An 8,084-nucleotide genomic window follows, 5' to 3' on the forward strand; every position below is an offset into this window, starting at 1 on the left:
GGCGCGCCCCCTGCCTCGTGGGCCCCTTGGAGCTCCACCGACCTCAACTCCAACTCCATATATTCACGTTCGGGGAGAAAAAATCAGAGAGAAGGATTCATCGCGTTTTACGATACGGAGCCGCCGCCAAGCCCTAATATCTCTCGGGAGGGCTGATCTAGAGTCCGTTCGGGGATCCGGAGAGGGGAATCCGTCGCCATCGTCATCATCAACCTTCCTCCATCACCAATTTCATGATGCTCACCACCGTGCGTGAGTAATTCCATCGTAGGCTTGCTGGACGGTGATGGGTTGGATGAGATTTACCATGTAATCGAGTTAGTTTTGTTAGGGTTTGATCCCTAGTATCCACTATATTCTGAGATTGATGTTGCTATGATTTTGCTATGCTTAATGCTTGTCACTAGGGCCCGAGTGCCATGATTTCAGATCTGAACCTATTATGTTTTCATGAATATATGTGAGTTCTTGATCCTACCTTGCAAGTCAATAGTCACCTACTATGTGTTATGATCCGGTAACCCCGAAGTGACAATAATCGGGACCACTCCCGGTGATGACCGTAGTTTGAGGAGTTCATGTATTCACTAAGTGGTAATGCTTTGGTCCGGTACTATATTAAAAGGAGGCCTTGATATCCCTTAGTTTCCAATAGGACCCCGCTGCCACGGGAGGGTAGGACAAAAGATGTCATGCAAGTTCTTTTCCATAAGCACGTATGACTATATTCGGAATACATGCCTACATTACATTGATGAACTGGAGCTAGTTCTGTGTCACCCTATGTTATAACTATTGCATGAGGAATCGCATCCGACATAATTCTCCATCACCGATCCAATGCCTACGAGCTTTTCACATATTGTTTCCGCTTAGTTACTTTGCCGTTGCCTCTGTCACAATTACTACAAAACTACTACTGTTACTTTTGCCACCGTTACCGTTACTTCCATACTACTTTGCTACTAAACACTTTGCTGCAGATATTAAGTTATCCAGGTGTGGTTGAATTGACAACTCAACTGCTAATACTTGAGAATATTCTTTGGCTCCCCTTGTGTTGAATCAATAAATTTGGGTTGAATACTCTACCCTCGAAAACTGTTGCGATCCCCTATACTTGTGGGTTATCAAGACTATTTTCTGACGCCGTTGCCGGGGAGCATAGCTCTATTCTTTGAGTCACTTGGGATTTATATCTGTTGATCACTATGAGGAACTTGAAAGACGAAAGAACTAAGATTTTTTCCTCAACTACGAGGGGAGGTAAGGAACTGCCATCTAGCTCTGCACTTGATTCACCTTCTGTTTTGAGTAAGCTTGCGACACCTAAACCTGCTTCTGCTATTAATTCTGATATGTCGCATGTTATTGATGATGCCACTTCTGCTATGCATGATACTTATGATGAAACTACTTCTATGCTTGATACTACTTGTGCCATTAGGTGAATTTCTTGATGAACAACTTGCTAGGGCTAGAGAGAATGAAATTATTGAAACTGATAATATTGATGAAAGTGATGATGAAGATTCTCCCCCTAGATATGAATTGCCTGTTGTGCCTGAGGGTTATGTTATGGATGAAGAAACTGCTAGAGACTTTCTTGCTTGCAACGATAAATATGATCTTAAGAAATTATTAGCTAAGCTGAAAAAAAAGTCTTTGAATGCTAGAATGAAACATGACCCTGCTTTTGCTACTTCACCTATCTGTGTTACTGATAAGGATTATGATTTCTCTGTCGATCCTGAGATAATTACTTTGGTTGAATCTGATCCTTTTTATGGCTATGAATCTGAAATTGTTGTGGCACATCTTACTAAATTAAATGATATAGCCACCCTATTCACTAATGATGAGAAAACTCGCTACTACTATATCCTTAAGTTATTTCCGTTCTCATTAAAGGGTGATGCTAAAACATGGTTTAATTCTCTTGATCCTGGTTGTGTGCGTAGTCCCCAGGATATGATTTATACTTCTCTGCTAAATATTTCCCTGCTCATAAGAAACAAGCTGCTTTAAGGGAAATATATAATTTTGTGCAAATTGAAGAAGAGAGTCTCCCACAAGCTTGGGGGAGGCTTCTCCAATTACTTAATGCTTTGCCTGATCATCCTATCAAGAAAAATGAAATACTTGATATCTTTTATAATGGACTAACCGATGCTTCCAGAGACCACCTGGATAGTTGTGCTGGTTGTGTTTTCAGGGAAAGAACAGTTGATCAAGCTGAATTGCTATTGAATAATATGTTGACTAATGAAAATAATCGGACACTTCCTGAACCAACTCCTAAGCCAACTCCAAAGAAAAGGGGTATTCTATTTCTCAGTCCTGAAGATATGCAAGAGGCAAAGAAATCTATGAAAGAAAAGGGTATTAAAGCTGAAGATGTTAAGAATTTACCACCTATTGAAGAAATACATGGTCTTAATTTGCCGCCTGTTAAAGAAATACACGGTCTTGATAACCCGACACAGGTAGTAAAGGTAAATTCTCTCTATAGATTTGATGAAGGTGATATTCCTCGTTATAAGTCTGCTAGCCAATGCTTAGATGAGTTTGATAATTTTATTGTTAAACAAGAAAACTTCAATGCTTATGTTGGTAGACAATTGAAATGCAATGCTTATATGATTGAACACTTGAGTGATTGTATGTCTAGAGTTAAAGGTGAACTTAAACTCATTAGCAAACATGCTTCTATGGTTACCACTCAAGTAGAACAAGTGCTTAAAGCTCAAAATGATTTGCTCGATGAATTAAATAACAAGAAAAATGATAATGCTGTTAGAGTTATGACTAGAGGGGGTAAAATGACTCAGGAAACTTTGTATCCTGAGGTCCACCCTAAGAGAATTGAGCAGGATTCTCAGAGAACTAATGTTGATGCACCTAGTCCTTCTAAAAGGAAGAAAAAGAAAAATGATAGGACTTTGCATGCTTCTAGTGAACCTGTTGTAGACACACCTGAGAATCCCAATGATATTTCTATTTCTGATGCTGAAACACAATCCGGTAATGAAGATGAACCTAGTGATAATGTTAATGATGATGTTCATGTTGATGCTCAACCTAGTAATGACAATGATGTAGAGATTGAACCTACCGTTGATCTTGATAACCCACAATCAAAGAATCAACGTTATGATAAGAGATACTTCATTGCTAGGAAGCACGGTAAAGAAAGAGAACCATGGGTTCAGAAACCCATGCCTTTTCCTCCCAAACCATCCAAGAAAAAGGATGATGAGGATTTTGAGCGCTTTACTGAAATGATTAGACCTATCTTTTTGCGTAAGCGTTTGACTGATATGCTTAAAATGAATCCTTATGCTAAGTATATGAAAGATATTGTTACAAATAAAAGAAAGATACCGGAAGCTGAAATTTCCACCATGCTTACTAATTATACTTTTAAAGGTGGAATACCTAAGAAACTTGGAGATCCAGGAGTACCAACTATACCATGCTCCATTAAAAGAAACTATGTTAGAACTGCTTTATGTGATCTTGGAGCCGGTGTTAGTGTTATGCCTCTCTCTTTATATCGTAGACTTGATTTGAATAAGTTGACACCTATTGAAATATCTTTGCAAATGGCCGATAAGTCAACTGCTATACCTGTCGGTATTTGTGAGGATGTGCCTGTTGTGGTTGCAAATGTTACTATTTTGACGAACTTTGTTATTCTTGATATTCCCGAGGACGATAGTATGTCGATTATCCTTGGTAGACCCTTTTTGAATACTGCAGGGGCTATTATTGATTGCAACAAAGGCAATGTCACTTTTCATGTTAATGGTAATGAGCACACGGTACACTTTCCGAGGAAACAACCTCAAGTCCAAAGTATCAATTCTATTGGAAAAATTTCAACTATTACTATTGCAGGTTTTGAATTTCCTCTTCCTACTGTTAAGAAGAGATATGATATTCTTATTGTTGGGGATGTGCATATCCCCGTTGAGGTAACCTAGTGTTATTCGAAATTTCTCCGGTTCCATGTTATTCAAAAAGAGTTTGTTAACAAGATTTGATCAACCTTGTCAGTGGATTCCTTTTGATGAGCATGAGATGGATGAAGTTAGAAAGCACAACCTTCTGTACCCTCCTTTTACTTTCTGTTATTTAGAATAAATAAAAAAATAGTATTTTCTGTCTGTTTTCTGAATTATCCTTGCAATAAAAAAATACCCTGAAAATAAAAGTTCTCCAAATGCCCTGGAAATGAAATATGATTTTTTCTAGAATATTTGAGAATATCTGGCACTGAGAACACATCAGGGGGAGCAAGCACCTGGCCATGAGGGTCCAGGGCGCGCCCACCCCCTGGGCGCGCCCCCCTGCCTCATGGGCCCCTGGTGGCCCCCCTCCACTTATTCCAGCAACCACACACTCCTTCCTCCCAAAAAAAATCACCAACCATCTCAAGCACGAGTTCTAGCTCATCTTGCTGCCATTTTCGATCTCCTTGCTCAAAGCTCCACTCACAAAACTGCTTTGGGTGATTGTTCTTCGGTATGTGACTCCTCCAATGGTCCAATTAGTTTTTGTTCTAGTGCTTTATTCTTTGCAAATTTTTGCTGCCTAGGTGACCCTGTTCTTGAGCTTGCATGTCAAATTTATATGGTTCCAAGTAGTTTTAATGCATGATATAGTCTCTAGGCACTTGTGGGAGTAGTTGCTATCAATTTTGTTGAGTTTGGTTCACTTTTATTTTGAGTCACTAAATTTTTCAGAAATTTTTCAGAGGAAGTAATATGTTTAGGAAAATGTACCAAGGTGGTTCTTCAAGGAAGCAAGGACCCATGCCCGCAATGCGTGAGCCGGACCATGAACTACCAAGAGAAGCTCAAGTGCGGCCTTGTGAATGGCCGTCAGAAGATTTCATGGTCCGAGCAGGAATTAAGGAGGAATTTGACGCATATGTGCATAATGCTGAACTCGAGGGCTTCCTGCTAGATAAGTGCCCTCAGTATTATTAGCTATCTGATTCCTTTGTGAGAAGGTTCAAATTTACATCTTCACGCACTTCTCACACTGTCCTATTTGATCTCTATGGTAAATCTTATACCATGGACTTAGAAGATTTTAATACTGCTTGTAAACTCCCGCAATGGGGTAGTGCTAGTGAACCTCGCAAATCCGAGTTTAAAGATTTTCTTGCTAGTATCACTGTGGGGGAATCTAGAGAAATAACACAAGCTACCATAGGGAGCATTCATTTTCCTTCTATACATTATTTTGCTCTCTTTATAGGTAGATGCATAAACGGTAAGGATGAGGCATGTCACATGTGTGTTCCTGATCTTAGTGTTCTCAAGAGTGCTGTTTTAGGAGATAAACAATATAACTTGGGGGCCATTGTTGCACGAAGGTTGCATAATAATGGTTTAAGTGGAGACTTGTTTGGGGGATTTATGCAACCCGTGTGGCTAATTTTCTTGAGATACCCATACATGAAAATGATATGGAATTGCCCCCGCTTATCTAGATTATGATGCTATGGTTTGCCATCAGTTTATTGAGAGGAATGAACAGCCTCTCCAGTACCAACTAATGTTTGACAGGCGTCGCACTTTTCATGTTGCTCTCCATGCTCCTACTTTCTTTGACTTTCAAGCAAAAGGGAGATATATTATAACCAGGGAGGAGGCGAACGAGTATAAGAGGAGGACGGAGGCAGCTTGCCTCCAAGCGGCAGCTCATGAGGCAATAGCTGCTGCATCTCAGTACGACCCCAACTACAACTTTGATCCATGGGCATAAACCAACTTAGGCCAAACGCCTAAGCTTGGGGGAGTACGTATTTCTCACCGACATTACATTCATGTTCACACACTCATTCTAGTTGTCAGTGCTCATACTTTTTCATTGTACCATCCATGCTAGTTTATTTTGTTTTTCTCATTTTCTTCTTGTGTGTTTGAAAAACCTTAAGAAAAACCAAAAAAATAGTTGTAGATTTTAGCTAGTTTACCTTCCATGCATGTAGTAGTAATAATTAAAAATAAAACCCAAAAAGATTTCTTGTTCTTCTCTTGTTTGTTGGGAGCTTTCCCGTGTAAATAGTTTTATTTCTTTTCTTTTCTTTGGGGGTCGAGAGGAGAAGACCATAACGAAAATGTTGAGTGGCTCTTATATGCATTATTGTTGATTTAACAAAGAGCCCACATTACCTTGTCTTCTCCCTTGTATTGAATGCTCGCAGATTCCAGCTTAGTCCAATGCACGTACACTATTATTATTATTCACACCGTTCGGTCGTGCAAGTGAAAGGCAATAATGACGATATATGATGGACTGCTTGAGATGAGAGAAGCTGGTATGAACTCGACCTCTCTTGTTTTCGTAAATATGATTAGTTCATCGTTCCTGATTCAGCCTATTATGAATGAAACATGTTTGCAATGACAATTAGAGATTATAGTTGCTCATGCCATGCTTAATTAGCTAGGAGTTTATAATGGTTTACCTTGCGTGCCAACATGCTATTAAAATGGTTGTGATGTGGTATGATAGGGTGGTATCCTCCTTTGAATGATTCGAGTGACTTGACTTGGCACATGTTCACACATGTAGTTGAAACAAAATCAACATAGCCTCCACGATATTTATGTTCATGGTGGATTATATCCTACTCATGCTTGCACTGGATGTTCATTAATTTTAATGCATGTTCATGACTGTTGTCACTCTCTAGTTGGTCGCTTCCCAGTCTTTTTCTAGCCTTCACTTGTACTAAGCGGGAATACTGCATGTGCATCCACTTCTATAAACCCCAAAGTTATTCCATATGAGTCCACTATACCTTCCTATATGCGGTATCTACCTGCCATTCCAAGTAAATTTGTATGTGCCAAACTCTAAACCTTCAAATAAAATTCTATTTTGTATGCTCGAATAGCTCATGTATCAACTAGGGTTGTCTGTATCTTCCATGCTAGGCGGGTTATTCTCAAGAGGAGTGGACTCCGCTCCTCATTCACGAGAAAAATGGTTGGTCACCGGGATGCCCAGTCCCATGCTCAAATCAAATCAAAATAATTGCAAACAAAACTCCCCGAGGACTGTTGTTAGTTGGAGGCACCCGTTGTTTCGGGCCAGCCATGGATTGATGCTTGTTGGTGGTGGGGGAGTATAAACTTTACCATTCTGTTTGGGAACCGCCTATAATGTGTGTAGCATGGAAGATATCGAGATCTCTCGGTTGTTATGCTGACAATGAAAGTATGCCGCTCAAAATATTATTTATCTCTATTTCAAACTCAAGCTCTGGCACCTCTACAAATCCCTGCTTCCCTCTGCGAAGGGCCTATCTATTTACTTTTATGTTGAGTCATCATCCTCTTATTAAAAAGCAGCAGTTGGAGAGCACCGCTGTCATTTGCATCCATTACTATTAATTTATATTGGGTATGACTATGACTGGATCTCTTTTACCATGAGTTACAATGTTTAGTCAGTCCTTGATCTTCAGAGGTGCTCTGCATTTATGTTTTGCGGTCTCAGAAAGGGCTAGCGAGAACCATCTTGTTATATTATATTATGATTGTTTTGAGAAAGTTTTGTCATCCGAGATTTATTATTATTGCTCGCTAGTTGATTATGTCATTGATATGAGTAAACATGAGACCTAAATGTTATTGTGAATATGGTTAGTTCATAATCTTTGCTGAAAACTTGAATGCTGGTTTTACATATTTGCAACAACAAGAGCAAACAGAGTTTGTAAAAGTTTTTCTTTATCACTTTCAGTTTATCAACTGAATTGCTTGAGGACAAGCAAAGGTTTAAGCTTGGGGGAGTTGATACGTCTCCATCGTATCTACTTTTCCAAACACTTTTGCCCTTGTTTTGGACTCTAACTTGCATGATTTGAATGGAACTAACCCGGACTGACGTTGTTGTCAGCAGAATTGCCATGGTGTTATTTTTGTGCAGAAATAAAAGTTCTCGGAATGACCTGAAACTTCACGGAGAATACTTTTGGAATTAATAAAAATATTGGCGAAAGAATCAAGGCCAGGGGCCCACACCCTGTCCACGAGGGTGGGGGGCGCGCCTACTCCCTG

This window comes from Aegilops tauschii, chromosome 1, assembly GCF_002575655.3.
Source record: "Aegilops tauschii subsp. strangulata cultivar AL8/78 chromosome 1, Aet v6.0, whole genome shotgun sequence".
In the NCBI taxonomy this organism is placed as follows: domain Eukaryota; kingdom Viridiplantae; phylum Streptophyta; class Magnoliopsida; order Poales; family Poaceae; genus Aegilops; species Aegilops tauschii.